This window comes from Somniosus microcephalus, chromosome 6 (genome assembly GCF_052327205.1).
Source record: "Somniosus microcephalus isolate GS21.2 chromosome 6, FLI_Smic_1.0, whole genome shotgun sequence".
Taxonomy (NCBI): Eukaryota; Metazoa; Chordata; class Chondrichthyes; order Squaliformes; family Somniosidae; genus Somniosus; species Somniosus microcephalus.
In genome coordinates, this window is record NC_140992.1 from 30,458,639 (window position 1) to 30,480,164 (window position 21,526).

General features: G+C 46.5%; 1 pseudogene across 1 annotated transcript in view; it reads right to left on the minus strand.

Annotated features, from left to right (window-relative positions):
• The window catches only part of LOC147115568 (monocarboxylate transporter 14-like), a 56,330-nt pseudogene extending 38,484 nt beyond the window's left edge, over positions 1-17,846 (minus strand). The window contains exons 1-3 of the transcript XR_015078638.1: positions 17,486-17,846; positions 3,535-3,678; positions 1,809-2,825 (exon numbers count right to left, since the gene is read on the minus strand). The product of XR_015078638.1 is annotated as a monocarboxylate transporter 14-like (transcript). The remainder of the gene's footprint in view (positions 1-1,808; positions 2,826-3,534; positions 3,679-17,485) is intronic.
• Between the last annotated feature and the right edge of the window lie 3,680 nt (positions 17,847-21,526).

Sequence of the window (21,526 nt, forward strand, 5' to 3'; positions counted from 1 at the left end):
CACGCATGAGTACCCCGTCCGTACTCATGTGTTGGGACCGGAATTACTGGGCCATTGAAACAAGACTAATTTTGTATATTACCAAGAAATTGTTCTCGATATGGCATAGAATATTTTCAACATGGTATGTGACCTGGCTGTCTTATTTTATGTCTCAATAAACTGCTTTTGGATTACCTAACTGTACAGAATTTCATCCGAATTTAATCATGAACAGGCCCCACATGGTCTGTCTAGCCAGTGAAGCTGGGAGGCCATGAGGACCCTTATTACACTTGCATAACATGCTCTTACATGCACCTTCCTCATTTTAAATTACTTTTCTCTTCATTAAGTACCAGTGAAATGAACACTATTCTTTGAATGCGATCGCAAAATACTGCGGATGCTGGAATACTATTCTTTGAATGTATGGACAAGCAGGTGATCTGGTTTCCTCTTCAGCCAGTGCTACTCTATAGCAGCAAAGATGATTTTGGTTGACCATCCCGATACAACAATAACAACTTGCATTTATATAGTGCCTTTAACATCATCAAACATCACAAGCACTTCACAGGGGTGTTATCAGACAAAATTTAACACCAAGCCACACAAAGACACACTAGGACAGGTGACCAAAAGCTTGGTCAAAGAGGTAGGTTTTAAGGAGTGACAAAGGAGGAGAGGGAGGTTGAGAGGTGGAGAGGTTTGGGGAGGAAATTCTAAAGCTTAGGGCCTACGTGGCTGAAGGCATGGCTGCCAATAGTGGAGCGATTAAAATCGGGGATGTGCAAGAGGCCAGAATTGGAGGAGCATTGAGATCTCGGAGGGTCGTAGGACTCGAGGAGGTTACAGAGATGCGATGGGGCGAGGCCATGGAGGGATTTAAACAGAAGGATGAGAATTTTTAAATCGAGACATTTCTGGACTGGGAACCAATGTAGGTCAGCAAGCACAGGGTTGAATGGGACTCGGCGGGAGTTAGGTTATGGGCAGCAGAGATTTGGATGAGCTCAAGTTTACAGAGGGTGGTAGGTGGAAGGCTGGTCAGGAGAGCATTGGAATACATAGATAGGTATAATTTTGCTCCTTCTCCCTTCCAGTAGCAATATCGCTCTCTCATTTTTACAATTCCCTTTGACAGCTTACTCAAGACTAAGAGGGAAAAATTGGGTTGCTTTGCGCCTGCCGTCAGCGCCCCCGGGGGGGGGGCGCTAACGGGATGCAAAACCCCTAGTGCCCGGGCGCAGCACCGCTAACGCCTCCCGTGAAATTCAGTGGGAGGTTAGCGGCGGCGGTAGTGATGCTGCGTCGCCGGCGATGACGTCATCGCTGTGCGCAGCGCCCTGGCCGCAATCTTCGGTTGTGCCCCCTGACCTATCGCCGGACGATATGTCCGACAGGGTCAGGGTGACGTTTTTGCAGCCGCGGTGGTGCAAGTTAAAGGGCAAATGTTGGGGCAGCTATTTTTTTGTTTGTCCGCCTGCCAGCACCTGCCCCCTTCCCCTTTTTTATTCAGGGTGCCGGCCGATTTCGGTCAGCCCGAGTTGAGTGCCGGGCTCTTTTCCCAGCACCCCGCTCCCCAGTGGTCTAGCAGGGCCCCAGTGCGCGCAGCGCAAGGCCCCTCCCCTTTAATCAGGGGACGGAGGCCTGCAATACCGCAGCGCATCCTGCTGACGCCGTGGCTGGACTGCAGTATAAAGATGAACAAGTATTGGAGGAAATATTACCATTGATAGAACACTTGTCTAGTTTGTACTTTATTGGTTATAGTACTATTGCTTTACTAATTACTATTAATGATATAAAACTGTTCCAATGTTTACCTGCAAATGGCGGTCCCAGCAACGCAGACACTCCATTAGCGCAGATGATGATACCATAAGCATTGGCAAGATTGCTTAGTCCCACCAAGTCTTCAGTTACGCAGGGCATGACTGAAAAATACCCACTGGAAAACCCAATCAGTGCACATATAATGGCCAGATTGATAAACGTGTGCATCAGTGGAATTATCAAAATGCAGACGCCAAGACAAAAGTTAGACAAGAGCAATACGTTCCAGGCGCTGACAAATGGGAGGTCCCAGATTATACCCAAAATCACTTTTCCAAAAATATGGAAAATAGCTATGATTGAGGTTAGAGGAAACTTGTCATTTTCAGAGGATAAACCATACTGTTTTACAATCTCTGGTAGATGAATAAAAGGTATAACAAAACTACAGTAAGCAAATAAAGCCCAGAAAATGAACGCGACAAAAAGCTTATTTTGGAACAGCGATTCACCTCCGAAGTAGCTTGAATACCAAATGTGAAATCCCAGCCTCACAGTGTTCGTGCACTAGCTAAGTGTTTTAAAGAGGCTCAATGCATACATGTCCTTAAAGATGATGCTTTTAGTGTCTTTGTATTTCCATTTCATTTCTGATGCACTTCTCACACAGTCTGTGTTTGAATTTTCTTTACACTCCTCTGCATTGTTTTTGGTCTTCCTTGTTTCATTGTTTTGGTTGTTGATGGCGAGCACTGGGTCCCCGCTTTCAGCAGACTGCTTCCTGTAACACTCCTACATGCCACATAACTCTGGTACACTTCCTTTGTCGGATGAAAGTGGTCTTAATAGAGCGCCACAGACACACAGGTTTAAATTTACTGCTCCGTGGATCAACATTGTACCTCTCCATCCAAACTCAGCAGAAAGGGTTTTCAGTAAAATTGTTACAAGGAATGCTCCGAACCCGGTGCCAGTTGTGCTTATTCCCTGTGCCAGTGCTCGCCGCTTTTGAAAATACTGTCCCACCATGACTATGTTAGGCAAGTAAGCCAAACCATTGCCAATCCCTGATCACACAATGAAGAAAAGAGATTTTAATTTTGCAGAAAAAAGCTATGGGTATTCTTTCAAATGGAATCTTCTGAACATAACCAATGTTAGTAGCATAAACTAAAAACCAATGAAATAACATAAAATATTTATTATTATGCCAAAGCCATTTTGTTCTGAGTCCATCTTCCCCTTTCCTCCCCCCCCCTCCCCGCCTGTCCCCCCCCCCCATCCCCCGTCCCTCCAATCCATTGCTTAGACAGGATGGTCCATCCTATAGACATCATCCCTCAGATAGCACCAGTGGTGCTCCTCGGATGATCTAGCAGGAGATGAACACTATTGCAATGTGAGATGGGACCATTGTTTTTAGACAGTTTATCCAGACAACTCATTTGAAACAGATAAATTCAGGATTTGAAATGTTTTAGGAAACACGAGTATATCCAAAAGTTTGATTCATTCTACATCTCGTGCAAGTATTTGCCATAAATCTTTCTGAATTGTGGTAATGGAAAGGACCACATTCCAACAGGATAAAGCAGAAGGCAGTCCAGCAACATTATAGCAAGCACACCTTCAGAATGATCAGACATGACAAAGTAAAAGAATTTTCATTCAACCATCAGCTAACTCGTAATTGAAAATGGTTAAACTAGTGTAGCATAAATTATTATAACAATTATTATAAAAGATCATTTGATCAAATGCTTAAAATGCACTCACCAGCTACTACCCCAAATGAAATAAAGAGATAGTAAACACTTGTTGCATAAGCACTCAGCGCCCAGCCCAGTGTAGATATTATCCCTCCAATTACTGCAGTTGTACGACATCCACATGCGTCCACACAAAAACTCACAAATGGGCCTGTATTGCAGAAAAAGGAAAGATCTGAATTAACTGGGCAGAAAAGATAGCAAACAGATTGACGGATCAATATTAGGCATTGGGATGCATAGATGTATTCCATAAGGCAAAGAGAGGAAGCATCAAAGAATAGAGTCTCACGGATAAATAGAGAGATTAAAACTAAACTGAAACTGAAAAGGGAGGATATGATAAAATTCAAGCTAACACTACTAAAGATGATCAGGAGGAAAATAGAAAGTGTAATAAGGAGGCGAATAGAAAGATCAGATGGGCTAAAAGGGATTATGAAAAAAAAACAAGCAGATAATATAAAATGAAACCTGGGATGGCAGGAATGACGTATGAAGAGAGATTGGGTCGATTAGGCTTATATTTGCTAGAGTTCAGAAGAATGAGAGGGGATCTCATTGAAACTTATAAAATTCTAACAGGACTAGACCGACTAGATGCAGGAAGGATGTTCCCGATGGCGGGGGAGTCCAGAACCAGGGGTCACAGTCTAAGGATAAGGGGTAAGCCATTTAGGACTGAGATGAGGAGGAATTTCTTCACCCAGAGAGTGGTGAACCTGTGGAATTCTCTACAACAGAAGGCAGTTGAGGCCAACTTATTAAATACTAGCAGGGGGTGCCCGGCGTTGCCAGGGCAATCTTGGGGCACACGGTCTCCCTGCCCCTGTCTGTCCCCCCTCCCTCCCATCCCCCTCCCTCCCCTCTCCCTGCCTAGCGCCTGAGGCCCGGTGCCGTTGTGATAGCGGCCGTGCGGGGCCTAGTGCTTGAGGCGCGGCCGGGCTGTCGGGCCGAGACGGACCCGAGCTGAGCTCCCCCGTGGATCGCGCGGCTGACGGCCGGCCGCTGCCGCTCCCCCGACTGCTGTGTGTGTCAGGCCGAGCGGTTGCGAGGCACGGCCCAAGTGAGCACAACTTACCTGCCGCTCCGGCGGGGCGGGAGCGGGATCGGGAGCCGCAATGTGGGGGTTTCTTTTGCTGCTGCTGTCCCTGTGGGGATGGAAAAAATGGCAGCGAAGTTTAGGGAGACTGGAGGATTAGGACCCGCCCGTGACGCACTGATTGGTCAACCATCAGGTGAGTGAACTGTAGGATTGGTCAAGCAGCACGTCATTCAACGCTAATGAGAGGTAGGATTGGTCAACCGCTAATGCGTGGATTTTTGAGGATTTTTGAACGTTTTTTGTATACTGTCCAAACAATTTTTGTCTGACGAAAAAGTAAATACACCTACGAGAGTCACCTAACGATAAGCTTTCTTTCGATATAACATACGTGTAGGTACGCTCTATAACTTTTGATTGTATAGCCGGACAGACAGAAAGACAGAGAGACAGACAGAGAGACAGACAGAGAGACGTACCGGTTTATATATATAGATATTCAAGAAGGAGTTAGATATATTTCTTAAGGCTAAAGGGATCAAGGGATTTGGGGAGAAAGCAGGGACAGGGTACTGAATTTGGATGCTCAGCCATGATCTCATTAAATGGCGGAACAGGCTTGAGGGGCCGAATGGCCTACTCCTGCTCCTATCTTCTATGTTTCTATGTATGTTTCTATGAAATTGTCAAGGGTTTTATAAGCACATAAAATAGTTAACGAGAATGGAGGACCACTTAGAGATGAAGGACGATGTTAGATCCGTGTGTTAATGGAGACACGGAATGCAGGAGTTGATTTAACAAGTGTTTACTGAACAAAGTCTGGAGGTGAACTAACTACACAAGACGCTATACAGGCTTATATACCCGAGTGGTCACTACTGGTACTACAGTATACAGGGGCTTCAAAAACATAGTTCCTCTTAAAGGTACATACACTACAATTCCTCCCCTTTTAGATAAATAGTACATAACATTTTAAGTAATCATAAATAACATTTTTACAAGAACAATAATATACACATTTGCTGAAGTTAATCAATTACAAATTCAGTCTCTCTGGAGGCTTCCTGACTCGGTCCGGATAACGCCTCGGTGGTGTAGTAGGTTCTTTTGGCAAGGTCGATTCGGCTTCAATGCCAGTGTCGGGTTCATCTGGTTCCAGTATCACCGGATCGGAGGTAGATACTATGGGTATCTCTGCTTCATCACTAGGCGTATAGAGTTGTGATGCAGGTTGTCCTTTTTCGGATGACTCTATGATCTGGGCAGCATGGCACCTTATTATGCTTTCTCCAATGTCCACAGTATACATCAGCGGTCCTAGTCGTGTGCAAATAGTTCCAGGCTGCCATTTCTCGGTACGGTAGTCCCGGGCCAAAACTGGTTTACCTATCTGGAAGGTTCTAGTTGGCCTTTCATTCATGCTTTGAAATTGCCGGTTCTCTACGTCCCTTCTGACGTTTGGCTTGACCAAATCCAGCCGGCATCTTAGGCTTCTATTGAAAAACATCATGGCGGGGGTTTGGTTTGTAACTACATGTGTTGCATTCCTGTACGCAAACAAGAAGTTATCTACCTTATGTTGTAGATTTATGTCTTCATTACCCATGGCCTTTATGGCCTTCTTGAAGGTCTGGACAAACCTTTCAGCCAATCCATTGGTGGCGGGATGGTATGGGGCGGACGTGTAGTGCTTAACCCCATTGTTTTTTAAGAACTTCCTGAATTCTTCGGATACAAATTGCGGTCCATTATCAGAACAGATCTGTTCAGGCAGCCCATTCCTGGCGAATATGGTCCTTAATACTGTGATGGTTTTTTCCGTGGTGGTGGAGGACATCTTTATTACCTCCGGCCACTTGGAGTGTGCATCCACCGCGATTAAGAACATTGAGTCCATAAATGGACCAGCAAAGTCGATATGTACCCTTTGCCATGGAGATGAGGGCCACTCCCATGGATGTAGAGGGGCTTGTGGTGGGGCGTTTTGGACCTTCTGGCATCCTAGACAGCTCTTGGTCATTTCTTCGATGTCTCCATCGATACCTGGCCACCACACAAACGCTCTGGCTAAGTTCTTCATTTTCACTCCACCCAGATACCCCTCGTGAAGCTCCTTTAGCACTCTATCCTTGAGTTTGGGTGGAATCACCACTCTGGTTCCACACATCAAGGTTCCTCGGCACACTGACAGCTGTTCTCTTCTTTGCGAGAATGCTGGCAACAATGGTTCGCCATGTGCTGGCCATCCCTTCACCGTTAAATCGTAGACTCGTGAGAGAGTCGGGTCATTTCGCGTTTCCTTTTCAATGGTAGAATTTGTCACCGGTAGACATTCGACTATGGTCGAGTGGAACATCTCCACTGGGTCCACTGTAGGCGCCTCTTCCACCGTTGGCAACGGTAGGCGCGATAACCCGTCAGCATTCCCATGCTGTTTTGTTCCTTTGTATTCTATGTCATATTGGTGTGCCCCTAGGAAAAGGGACCACCTCTGTAGCCTTTGCGCTGTCATAATGGGAACGCCCTTTTTAGGGTTGAATATGGAGACGAGGGGTTGATGGTCAGTCAACAAGGTAAATTTTTGTCCGTGTAGGTAATGGTTGAATTTCTTCACCCCCCACACCAGGCTGAGTGCCTCCCTGTCGATCTGGGCATAGTTACGCTCAGCTGAGTTCAATGAGCGTGACGCAAAAGCTATCGGCCGCTCCAAGCCATCAGGGAATCTATGCGATAATACCGCTCCCACGCCGTAAGGGGATGCATTGCACGCCAGTCTGATTGGCAGTGATGGGTTGTAATGAGCCAACACTTCCCTGGACATGATCAAGCCTTTGCATTTATGGAAGGCATGTTTACATTCTTCGCTCCATTTCCAAACTACTCCCGTTTGTAGCAGTGCGTTAAGAGGGTGCAGAACCGTCGACAAGTTTGGTAAAAATTTATGATAGTAATTTACTAATCCCAGGAACGACCTTAATTGTGAGACAGTTTCAGGCGCTGGGGCCTCTACGACCGCTTCAATTTTTTCAGGTGACTTATGCAACCCTTCTTCGTTAATGACATGGCCACAATATGATATTTGTTTCTGGAAAAATTCGCACTTGGGGCGATTTGCTCGTAGGCCCCGTTCTCTCAGCCTCGTGAGCACCTGCTCCAAGTTGGCAAGGTGCTCGTTGTCGTTTTCTCCTGTTACAAGGATGTCGTCTAGGTAGCATTGAGTCCCCGGAATCCCTTGCAGGACTTGCTCCATAGGTCTTTGCCAGATAGCCGGAGCTGATGCCACTCCGAAAACCAGTCGATTGTACTGGTACAGGCCTTTGTGTGTGTTTATCGTGAGATACTTTTTAGAGGCTTCCTCAACCTCCATCTGTAGATATGCCTGTGCTAAGTCAATTTTGGTGAAACGTTTCCCTCCGGATAGTGAGGCGAAAATATCTTCTATCCTCGGAAGAGGATACTGTACCGTGTGAAGAACCGGGTTTACAGTCACCTTGAAGTCCCCACAGATGCGAACTTTTCTCTGTTCTTCAGATTTATCATTATTCAATGTTTTCTTCATGACCGGGACGATGGGTGTTGCCCACTCGCTCCAATCTACCTTGGATAGCACGCCTGCTTTTTCCAAATTCTCCAGCTCTGCCTCGACGGCTGAACGAATTGCGTATGGCACCGGCCTTGCCTTAAAAAACTTGGGAATTGCCGCATCTTCCACTTTTATTGAGGCGGTGGCACCTTTCAGGGTTCCTAGTTCCTGTTGAAACACTTCTTTGACGTTAGCCAAGATTTCTTTTAATCGTCCAGGTATGATGTCATCATCGTTTTTTTTCTTACTGGTCACCGTCAGTGCCTGAATGGAGTGCCAGTCTAAATGTATCTTTCTGATCCATTCACGTCCCAACAACGGTGGACCACCATCTTGCAGAACGTATAAATACAACTTCTGTATTTCCTTGCTGTTGTATACAACAGGCACCCTTATTTTCCCTCTGGGGTATACTTTCTGCCCCGTATATGTCTTCAAGATAATGGATGTGTCTTTCAAAGGTATATGCGGAAATAGCCGCTCGTAATCCCGTCGACTCATGACGGTCAGAGCTGATCCTGTATCTAGTTCCATTTTGACTGGGGATCCCGCTATCGTGAGGGTAACCCAAATGGTCTGGTAATCTTCTTTGGCAATTACATTATGTAATTTGAGACAGCTTAGTCTCTTGTTTCCGGAGTCGCTATCGCTCTTCTGGTCTTCGGAGCTACTGTCCGTCATCATTTGTACCTTTCTGTACTTTTCCTTATTGACCTTTTTACTGTCAGCGGATTTCTTTCCAGATCTGCATACACGTGCAATGTGTCCCATCTTTCCGCATTGCCTGCATGCTTTGTCCTTGAACCAGCAGTCCTTCTGGTCATGGGTGGATCTGCCGCAGCGATAACATCTCTCGAAACCCTGTGTCAGTTCATTGGTGCTGAAGTCCTGTGGCTTTTGCTGTATCTCTGCAGCTCCTCTTGCTGCTGCTTCGTATGATACAGCCACACTGAAAGCCTTGTCCAGTGTCAAATCTTTCTCAGAAAGTAGTCTTTTCTGTGTTCCTTCGCTTAGGAGACCGCAGACGAATTTGTCTCATAGAGAATCTGCCAGTCCTGCCCCGAATTGGCAGTGCTTTGACAGCTTTCGTAATTCGGTGAGGTAATCAGCGTTACTTTCATTCTTGTGCTGATTCCTCCTGAAGAATTTGAATCGTTCCGCTATCAGCAGCGGTGTTGGGTTTAAGTGCTCCTGTAAGGTATCAACAATCTCCTTAAAATGCTTGTCCATCGGTTTGGCTGGAGTGATCAAGTTTCGTAACAGCCCGTATGTCCTTGCGCCCATCAGATTTAGAAGTACCGATGCCTTTTTATCATCTGCTACTTCATTCTCCTTGCAATATACCTCCACTCTTTCCACATATGTGGTCCAATCTTCTATATCACTATCGAAAGCAGTAATATTGCCAGTCTTCGGCATCTTGAAAATCTAAAATGGCGCTTCCCGCGCTTTTCTTTCTTCCCCACCGAGTTAAGATGGCGCCTCCTGCGCTTTCCCGCCACTGCCGCTGCTGCCAACGCTGTTCTCCACGGTTCCCGTTGCGACCTGCAGCTTTTCGCGGTATTTCTATTTTAATTTTTTTTATATATCGCTTCAATAGTTTCTCCGTTACTTGGAGAACCGTTCCTGTCGTGGAGCGGACCCTCTGGGATTTTCCCCTCCCTCTGCTCGGTCCGAACGCCAACCTGCTTTGCAGCACCGGCTGCGCCCTGAGTGCTCCACCCTCTCTCTCTCTTTGCTTCTGCTTCCCGACTCGCTGCCCGGCCCCGTTGCAGAGCCACCCGATCGAGCTCTAGCCCGCCGCAGCCCAGGAAGGATCAGTGCACTACCTGCCACCAGCCCGTTTAGCTGGTGAAACCACAGTTTTGTTTTTTTTCTTGCTTCTGGCTTCGACCTTCGTCTGAGGAATCGATCTCCTTGAGGTGCTGCCGAATTGCAGGTAAGTTCGTTTCTAACTCGTCGCCACTGTTAGATCCGTGTGTTAATGGAGACACGGAATGCAGGAGTTGATTTAACAAGTGTTTACTGAACAAAGTCTGGAGGTGAACTAACTACACAAGACGCTATACAGGCTTATATACCCGAGTGGTCACTACTGGTACTACAGTATACAGGGGCTTCAAAAACATAGTTCCTCTTAAAGGTACATACACTACAGACGAGGTCCAATTGTGGGGGATAAAGGTATGGGGGAGATACAAAATAAATATTGTGCATTGATTTTTACAAATTATAATATAAGTGAGAACGCATATTTTTTTAAAACTGTTCACCCATGTGTGAGTATATATGTAAACATATCAGTAGCAGGGAAAATGCTAGAGTCTATTATTAGGGATGTGGTAACAGCGCAACTGCAGAAAAGGAGTTGGTTTTGAAAAAAAATTAGCAAAACTCAAGGTTGATAAGTCATTGGAACTTGAATGCAGGCACAGAGGCTGTTGCAAGAAGTCAAAGAGGAGATAGCAGAAGCTCTGGCCACAACTTTTTAATCCACCTTAAATATGCAAATTGTGCCATGAGACTAGAGAGTGGCCGATGTAACACCTTTGTTCAAGAGGGAAGAGAAAGATAGACCAGATCTACTAGGGGAACAGAGAAATTGTGTAACCTTAGCGGCACACTATGTTACAGTTTGCCATAAACAGAGGGACAAGCACTAAATATAAGAAAAGAGTATATACAAATTATATGAATGTATATTTATACACTCAGGGATATATCTGTTTATACACTGTATGGATAGATCTGCGTTTATGTGTTCAACCATAAATGTTTTTCGATGCTTTGGCAACATAAGATGTACCTTGTCATGCCAATAAAGCGATTTGAATTGAATTGAATTGAATTGAATTAATGACAGGTAGACAGCAGTCTGCATTTCTGCAGTTACAGGACATAAGTGAATATCAGTATAAGTGATCACCAATTATATACTGCAACAGCTAACTATATTACAATTCTATGATAACATTATCTGAGAGATATAGTGCAATACATGTTCTTTCACTTCTGACATCCGAGGTTGAATCTGGTCCAATAGACAGAATGAACATCTCCACACTTGGCTGGCTGTAAGGGTCCGAAATCAAACATGTCGGAGGCTATTTTAACCCAAGTTTCAGTGGGCAGGAGTCCACACCACATAACTTACCATGAGTTGACATAAATTGGTAGTCTCCCTTATTATGTCCGTGTATAATTGAGACACGGACTGCAGGAGTTGGTTATAACAGGTCTTTACTGAATGGAGGCAACCTGGAACTACTATGCAAATGTTACTACACAGGCTTATATACAGGGGTGGTCACTACTGGTACTGCAGTATACAGGGGCTGCAGAATATAGTTCCTTCTGCAAAGTACATACACTACAATTCCTCCCCTTTTAGCTAAACAGTGCATAACATTCGATTAACAATGAAATAACATATTTACAATTACAGTTGCTAGATACATTCGTTGAAGTTAAGCAATTATAAATTCAGTCTTACATAGAAACATAGAAACTAGGAGCAGGAGTAGGCCATTCGGCCCTTCGAGCCTGCTCCGCCATTCAACGAGATCATGGCTGATCATCCAAACCCTAGCACCCAGTCCCTACACCGACTGCCATCCCACCCAAGCCCTATCCCCGTAACCCCGTCTTTGAGGCGGCTTCCTGATTCTGTCTGGATAACGCCTCTTTGGGGTATCAGGTTCTTCTGGCAAAGTTGAGTCGGGATCAATGTCGTTGTTTGGTTCGTCTGCTTCCAATATCACCGATTCTGAGGTAGATGCAATTGGTACTTCGGTTTCATCACCAGGTGTATAGGATCGTGGTGTAGATTTGACGTTTTCCAGTGACTCTAGAATCTGGTCAGCATGGCGTCTTACAATGCTCTCTCCAACGTCCACGGTATACATTAGTGGTCCTTGCCGTGTGCAGATCGTTCCTGGCTGCCATTTCTCTGTGTGGTAGTCCCGGGCCAAAACTGGTTGACCTATCTTAAAACTCCTGGTTGGCCTTTCATTCATATTCTGAAACTGCCTGTTCTCCACATCTCTTCTGATGTTTGGCTTAACCAAATCCAAGCGGCATCTTAGTCTTCGATTGAAGAACATCATGGCTGGAGTTTGGTTGGTAACCGCATGTGTCGCATTCCGGTAGGCAAACAAGAAGTTATCCACCTTGTGTTGTAGGGTATGTCTTCATTACACATTGCCTTGATAGCCTTCTTGAATGTTTGAACGAACCTCTCGGCCAATCCATTAGTGGCTGGATGATATGGGGCGGATGTGTAATGCTTAACACCATTGTTCTTTAAGAACCTCCGGAACTCTTCAGACACAAACTGTGGTCCATTGTCGGAGCAAATCTGTTCAGGCAGCCCATTCCTGGCGAATATGGTTCGTAAGACTGTGATAGTTTTTTCTGTGGTGGTTGAGGACATTTTTATTACCTCTGGCCACTTTGAATGTGCATCCACCGCAATTAAAAACATCAAGTCCATAAATGAACCAGCAAAATCAATGTGCCCCCTTTGCCATGGAGATGAGGGCCACTCCCATGGATGTAGAGGGGCTTGTGGTGGGGCGTTTTGGACTTTCTGGCATCCTGTACAGCTCTTGGTCATCTCTTCGATTTCTCTATCGATTCCCGGCCACCACACAAACGCTCTGGCTAAGTTCTTCATTTTTACCCCTCCCAGATGACCCTCATGAAGCTCATTGAGCACTCTATCCTTCAATTTGGGTGGAATTACTACTCTGGATCCACACATCAAGGTTCCTCTGCACACTGACAGCTGTTCTCTTCTCGGCGAGAATGCTGGCAGCAGTGGTTCGCCATGTGCTGGCCACCCCTTCACCGTTAAATCATAGACCCAGGAGAGTGTCGGGTCATTTCGTGTTTCCTTTTCTATGTTTGCATTCATCACAGGGAGACATTTGACTATGGTCGAGTGGAATATCTCCACTGGATCCACTGCAAGTTCTTCTTCCACCGTCGGCAACGGTAGGCGCGACAATCCATCAGCATTCCCATGCTGTTTAGTTCCTTTGTAGTCGATGTCATATTGGTGTGCCCCTAGGAAAAGGGACCACCTCTATAGCCGTTGTGCTGTCATTATCGGTACGCCCTTCTGAGGGTTGAAAATGGAGACAAGAGGTTGATGATCAGTAAGTAGAGTAAATTTCTGACCGTGCAGGTAGTGATTGAACTTCTTCACCCCCCACACCAGGCTGAGGGCCTCTCTGTCAATCTGGGCGTAGTTACGCTCGGCTGAAGTTAACGAGCGTAACGCAAAAGCTATCGGCCTCTCTGAACCATCAAGGAATTTATGTGACAGTACCGCCCCAATGCCGTAGGGAGACGCATCACACGCCAGTTTTATCGGTAGTGATGGGTTGTAGTGAGCCAATACTTCTCTTGAAGTGATTAGGTCCTTACTCTTCTGAAAGGCCCGCTTACATTCATCGCTCCATTTCCATGCTACTCCCGTTTGTAGTAGGGCGTTCAGTGGGTGCAGAATTGTGGACAAATTCGGCAAAAACTTATGGTAGTAATTCACCAATCCGAGGAATGACCTCAGTTGTGACACATTTTCAGGCGCTGGAGCCTTAACTACCGCTTCAATTTTGTCAGGGGGCTTATGTAACCCCTCTTCATCAATCACGTGGCCACAATACGATATCTGTTTCTTAAAAAACTCACACTTGGGGCGATTGGCCCGTAGCCCATGTTCACGTAGTCTAGTGAGCACCTGCTCTAGGTTGGCAAGGTGTTCACTGTCATCTTCACCTGTCACTAAGATGTCGTCCAAGTAACACTGAGTCCCCAGAATTCCTTGCAGGACTTGTTCCATCGCTCTTTGCCATATCGCCGGAGCTGATGCTACTCCGAATACCAGTCGATTATACTGGTAAAGGCCTTTGTGAGTGTTTATCGTGAGATACTTCCTAGAGGATTCTTCAATCTCCATCTGCAAATATGCTTGTGCTAGGTCAATTTTTGTAAAACGCTTCCCTCCAGATAGTGAGGCGAAGATATCTTCTTTCCTTGGAAGAGGATATTGTACTGTGTGAAGGACTGGGTTCACTGTCACCTTGAAGTCCCCACAGATGCGAACCTTCCTTGGCTCCTCAGACTTATTGTTTAACGTTTTCTTCATGACAGGAACGATGGGTGTCGCCCACTCGCTCCAGTCTACCTTAGATAACACGCCTGCATTCTCCAGATTCTCCAGCTCTGCCTCAACGGCTGGGCGAATTGCATATGGTACCGGTCTTGCTTTGAAAAACTTGGGAATTGCATTCTCTTCTATTTTTATCGAGGCGGTTACGCCTTTAAGAGTTCCCAGTTCTTGTTGAAATACCTCTTTGGCGTTAGCTAAGATTGTTGACAATCGTCCAGGAGTGACGTCGTCATCCTTTTTACCAGCCACCGTCAGTGCCTGAATGCAGTGCCAGTCTAAACTTATCTTTCTGATCCATTCACGTCCCAATAACAGTGGTCCACCATCTTGCAGTATGTACAGATACAATTTCTGTATTTCCTTGCCGTTGTATTCGACAGGCACCCTTATTTTTCCTCTGGGGTATGCTTTTTGCCCCGTATACGTCTTCAAGACAATGGATGTCTCTTTCAAGGGTATGTGTGAGAATAGCCACTCGTAGTCTTGTCGATTCATGACGGTTAGAGCTGATCCTGTATCCAATTCCATTTTGACTTGGGACCCTGCTATCGTGAGGGTGACCCAAATGGTTCGGTGATCCTCTTTTGCGATTACGTTGTGAAGTTTGAGACAGCTTAGTCTCTTGTTCCCGGATTCACTATCGCTCATCTGGTCTTCGGAACTACTGTCCGTCATCTTTTGTACTTTCCTGTACGGTTCCTTAGTAGCCTTTTTGTTGTCGTTGGTCTTCTTCCCAGACCTGCAAACTCGTGCAATGTGTCCCATCATTCCGCATTGCCTGCATATTTTGTCCTTGGACCAGCAGTCCTTCTGGTCATGGGTTGTTCTGCCGCAGCGATAACATTTTGCAAATCCCCGTGTCATTTCGTGGTTGCCGTATTCCTGTGGCTTTTGCTGTATTTCCACAGCTCCCCTTGCTGCTGCTTCGTATGATACTGCCACGCTGAAAGCCTTATCTAGCATCAGCTCTTTCTCTGAGAGTAACCTCTTCTGGGTTCCTTCACTCAGGAGTCCACAGACAAATTTGTCCCGTAAGGTATCTGCCAGTCCTGCTCCGAACTGGCAGTGCTTTGATAGCTTGCGTAGTTCCGTAAGGTAATCAGCATTGCTCTCATCTTTATGCTGATTTCTCCTGTGGAATTTAAATCTTTCTGCTATCAGCAGCGGTGTAGGATTTAGGTGTTCCTGTAGGATAGCAACAATTTCGTTAAAACTCTTCGCCTTCGGTTTGGCTGGAGTAATCAGGTCCCGCAATAGGCCGTACGTTCTTGCGCCCATTAAATTTAGCAGTACCGATGCCTTTTTCTCATCGGCTACTTCGTTTGCCTCGCAATATACCTCGACACTTTCCACATACGTGGTCCAGTCTTCTATTGCATTATCGAAGGCAGTGATATTGCCAGTCTTCGGCATCTTGGAAATCTAAGATGGCGCCTCCCGCGCTTTGCCTTCTTCCCTGATTTAACAAAATGGCGCTAACAAAATTGCCTTCTTCCCTGCTGGATTAAGATGGCGCCTCCCGCGCTTTCTGTCTTCTACGCTGTTGCTAGCGCTGTTGCTGGCGTTTTATGCCTTGATGGCGGCGCCCTATGGTCTTCGCGCACTTCCCCCGCGCTGCTGCTAACGCCGCTCTCAGCGGTTCCTGTGGCAAACTGCAGCTCCTCGCGGCTTTCTGCGCGTTTAATTTTTATTCTTTCCCCGTCGTCGGAACAACCCTGCGGGACTCTTGCCTCCCTCTTCTCGGGTCTGTACGCTACCCGGCTTCATAGCACCGGCCGTGCCCTGTGTGCTCCACCCTCTCTCTCTCTCCTCTTCCCGACAACGCTGCTCGGCCCCGTTGCAAAGCCACCCGCTCGAGCTCTAGACCGCAGCAGCCCAGGAAGGATCAGTGTACTACCTGCCACCAGCCCGATTAGCTGAAGCACCATCGGCAGGATAACCAAGCCCCGCTCTCGACAGCCTCTCCTGCAAATCTTACTCAGAGGCGGATGCCCACGGTCGACGCCCGTTTCTTCTGTTTCTTTCTTCCTTCTGGCCTCGACCTCTGATAACTTCGGTTCAGGGATGGATCCCCATGAGGTGGTGCAGACTGTAGGTAAGTTCGTATCTGCTCGTCGCCTGTATTATGTCCATGTATAATTGAGACACGGACTGCAGGAGTTGGTTATAACAGGTCTTTACTGAATGGGGGCAACCTGGAACTACTATGCAAATGTTACTACACAGGTTTATATACAGGGGTGGTCACTACTGGTACTGCAGTATACAGGGGCTGCAGAATATAGTTCCTTCTGCAAAGTACATACACTACATCCCTAACCAAAAGTTGACATAAATTTGGCACTCGTTCAGAGAATCCACATGGATAACTGTTCTCAAGATGCTCATGCAGTAGTTTTGCTATTGTTCTTGGTCTACATAGATGATTTGCACTTGGGTATGTTGTTCTGAAGCTGAGATTGAGATACAATATTACCATTTTTAGCTGTGCCTGGCCTGCACTATAGTGAGCTTGGAATGCTGGAAGCTGAGGTCCAAGAAGTGGAAAAATGTTCCATTCCTAAGCACTAGCACCCTGCCTTAGTGAACACAGAAAAAATACGTGAAACATAATACACAGTAGCAAAATCATTGGGAAAATCACAAGTAATGCAACAGCCACTTAAGCAAACTCTCTGGTCGGGAGCTCAGAGATTGGTTTCACTCAGCCTTGAAGCGATCCAAACACTTTACTCACCTATTGAGCCAAATGTTTTCTTCTAACTGGAATATTTCATGCTTATATTTTTGGGAATTTGTTGATTTTAATGCCTTTTTATAAACTAAGAAACCATTTGCCATCCATTTTGTTTACTTTCCCTACCCAAGATGGTGGACAAGCCACCTGGTCCCAGGCCTCTGCTGATATAGATCAGTAAGTGGCTGCTGAGCTGTGCGGATGAGTTAACGGGTTGACCAGTTGCTCACCCCCTGCCATTGCACAATGCTTTTTCTACCAGAGGTAGTTTGGTTGAGAGTGGTATCTGATTGTGACATGAACCATAACACTCGCATCTATTTGATGTGCAGGTGCATCCCTAAAATGCTATAATAAAGGACATCCTTCTCTTTCCAACAAAAAAAATTATAGCAATAAATGACAAACCTACCAATAATCAGTGATATACCCATTGCCAATGATCCAATCCACGCTGTCAATCCACGACTTTGATTAAACTCCCTCCTCAAGCCACTCAACATAAAGTATCCCCAGAGCCATCTGTGATCCCATAACAAGCACATGCATGATGAAAGATGCCAGAACCACCATCCAAGCCCAGCCCCTGTCTACGTTTGGATTTGTTCTTTGCATTTCACTTCTGGGTTTAGTACAATCTTCTGAGTGGTGTTCAATGTTTCCCCCATTGATTGGCATCTTGACATTCAAGGATGAAGAGAATCTGCAAGAATAATAAGAAATAATTGGTCATACTTCTTTTCAATGTTAACAGCAATTTTCCATCCCTTCATTTTTGTATTTACCCACATCAGATTTTATATCAAGTTAAAAATGCTTTGTTCATCTTTTAACTGTTTGGTGTGGCACCGTCCCATAATTAATTTTTATTTCAATTTTTTTGCTTTATGTTTCCCTCTATTCATTCAGATTGAAACGATTCTTAACTATGAACTTCAAATTAGCAAATTGATGTACTCAAATGTTCCTGGGACTAGGGACTAGGGACAGGGTCACTGGCAAGGCTTGTTGGAAGTTAAGCTAGAGCCAGGCCTGGTTATTACCTGGAGGAGTGACCAGCAGGGTTAAGACCAGGTGCAGAAGGTCACAGAAAGAGTCCCGAGGAGGGGCAGTTGGTGAGAAGGTCACAGAAGGAGGAGCGGCTGGTGAGCAGGCCCGGGCGTTGGGCTGAAGATTGTCAGACAGGAGGAATGGTGGGAATGGAATGGCGGCGCGCACCAACGCAGCGGCTTTGCTTCTCCCAGTCATGGGAGCTTGCAAGATCACATTTTGTTGTTCATGTACTTGTGCAATGACAATAAAGTTGAATTATTATTTATAATCTGGAATTGGGACTTCCATATATTCAAGTTGTTTTATAAATTAGACTCAGGGCTTTTTTGCATGGATGCAGTTTAAGAAACTAGGCGATCATTAGATACAGGTTATTGAGTAACTAACAAACAACACAGTCGTTTTCTATCTTCTCTAGTGCACAAAAGTCCTGAGTCTTGTCTTTGAATTAATTGAATACATTGAAACCATAAATCTAATTTCTGATTTGTCTCAAATATACAGAGTCAGGATTCTAAATCAGCCTAAATATTCATTCTAATCATGTTTAAGGACAGATATCCTGCACCCAGATTTGAAATAGCACCAGCAACAACACAAGCCTCACTTTATATTTTTTGGAGCACATATTTATAATTGCAATAATTCTGAACTATGTCATTGGAATTATATATTAGATAGATAGTAAAAATATAGCTGTTTGAAGCAATGTCAATTTTTGTATTATTTTAACTGCTTTTTCTTTTCTTTTGCTGCCTCACTACTTCCACAATAATCTCTGCTAGATAGTCTTTGCTGCAAACGTTTTACAGCGGCAATCAATAGCGCACTGTAGCAGCTAAAAGACTCTGGGGTCGATTTTCCTGGAGCCGTCAGGCGGGGTTTCAGGCATGTGGGGGGGGGGGGGGATGGAAATCCCGAATTCGGGGGTCTCGACACCATCCCGCCCAAAACCCGCCTCCACGTAAGTTTCAGAGGAGGCGGGTACCCGCCCCGCACTGGGACCCGCTGACCCGAGGCAGGAAGGGATTAGTGCCAATTAACTGCCTGTTAACAGGTAGTTAACAGGCAGCTTTTGGCCTAATCCCTATTTTGAGGGGTGTTGTGTGGGATTCCCGACGGCTCCAAACCACGCCAGGTTAGAGCAGGCGGGCCGTCGGATTGAAGGACTTGGAGGGGGTCGCGATGTCGGTGTTCAGGTGAGTGATGGGTGTATGAGTGCAAAGGTAAGTGTGTTTGGTGTGTCTAAAGTGTGTAAAGAAGTTTAAATTACCTGTACTTACCTTAACAGCCTTTCTTCCTCTAGGTTTCGGGAGTCCATCACTCAGCTGGCACTGAAAGCAAAATGGCTGTGAGCTGTCAAAAGTGACAGCCTTCAGCTTTCATTGCTGGTGTGAGTTCTAACTGAGTCTGTGTAGAAGGACTCGGGTTAGAAGTCAGACTGTCAGAGTTTGACAGCTTCAAACAGCTGTGAAACACGGATATTTCATCTGCCAAGACCTCTTGACAGATGAAATTTCAGTCTGTGACGTCACCTGTTGCCGGGTGGCCCTTAATTGGCCTGCTGAGCCCGCTGGGCAGGCTCAACAAGGTCAATCAAGGGAAAATCGCGTGGATTGGCCGAACGTCGATGGAGGCGGGACTAAAACCCGAAAGTTGTAGTCCCGCCTCCTTCCCGACAGCTTAATGAAAATCGACCCCTCTGTTTCTCTCTTCACAGATGCTGCCTGACCCGCTGAGTTTCTCCAGCATTTTCTGTTTTTATTTCAGATTTCCAGCATCTGCAGTATTTTCTTTTTGTATTATATTAGCTAAAAGACAGTCCTGTTTGCTAAATGTATGGAGTACTAACTTCCATTGGACTTTCACCAGCAGTGTGGAACTGTGTGCTACTCTGAAGTGGACTACCTAGAAATTAGTTTGAAAAATATTAAATCTCACCCATGGAGAGTAACCAACATACTCTGAGTGGGAATCAATATCCATTGATGGTGTGACCAGGTCATTCAACTGTACAATTGGCAGCCACAAAGTTATATTTCTGGACTCCAAACCCTGATTGGATCCACCATTTATAATTCAATTTCCTTATTTTCCAATCTGCAACCAAAGCATTCTAACAAGAGTCAAGTGAGATTACCCCCATTATGAGTAGTTAACCTTTCAGTCTAGGCTGGATTTAAAGCTAAGTCCCAGAGCTAAATGACACTGTACTAAAGTGTACGTCATCGAGTAACCCTTTCAACCGCCACCCTCTGCTGCCCCCCCCCTCCCCCCCACTGTAGCATGAAATTAAGTTTTGCCAAATTATATTACATATTTGGGCAGAATTTGCGATGGGTATGACGGCGTACTCTCAGAGTTCACCATCATACCGCCTTTGAAATGGACAGCAAGTTCGGGATTTCCGAATGAGCTTGCACATGCGTTAAATCCCGAACTTGCGATCTGTCAAGTTCTGACTTAACAGATGATCCGCACCGACGGGGAAATCCTAATTGCTGGCACAGAGTTGGGCGAATTGCCCACCAACTGCCCAGCAATTATGTACGAAAATTTTTACAGTGTAAGGGGATACCTCCTGACATCCAAGTAATTTTATAAGTTATACTAGCTGAAGTGCCCGGCGGTGCCGAGGCCTTTTCGAGGGCATGTTGTTGTTGGAAGAGAGAGAGAGAGCGACTGGGGGGAAGAGAGAGAGCGACTGGGGGGAAGAGAGAGAGCGGGTGGGGGGAAGAGAGAGCGGGTGGGGGGAAGGGAGGGTGGGTGGGGGGAAGGGAGGGCGGGTGAGGGGAAGGGAGGGCGGGTGGGAAGGGGCGGGGGGAAGGGAGGGGGGAAGGGGCGGGGGGGGAAGGGAGGGGGGAAGGGGGGGCGGGGGGGAAGGGTGGGAAGGGGCGGGGAGGAAGGGGCGGGGGGGAAGGGAGGGGGGGAAGGGGGGGCGGCGGGGGGGGAAGGGGGGCGGGGGGGGAAGGGGCCGCTCTCAGAGCCCCCGCCCCGCTGTCCGAGCCCCGCCCCCCCCGCCCGAGCCGAGCGTGGAACACTCACCAAGGCCGAGAGCACTGTCGAGAGCCCCGCCCCCCCCTGCCCAAGCCGAGCGCGGAACACTCACCAAGGCCGAGAGCACTGTCGAGAGCCCCGCCCCCCCCCCGCCCGAGCCGAGCGCGGAACAGAGACGCCGCGTCTCACCTGCTCCTGCTGCGCGCGCACCCTGACCCTCGTGGCTGACGCCGTTGCCCTGGGTAACGTGACACGGGGGGGGGGGTGAGGAGCTTAGCAGACGCCCAATCACCTAGCTCGGGCGTGGCTGGGCAAGAAAGGCGCAGGCTTTCAGGCCTAAGAAAAAAACGGGGAAAGGTAGGAAAAAGAATGTTCAGGTTAGAGAAAATATTTACAAATGAGT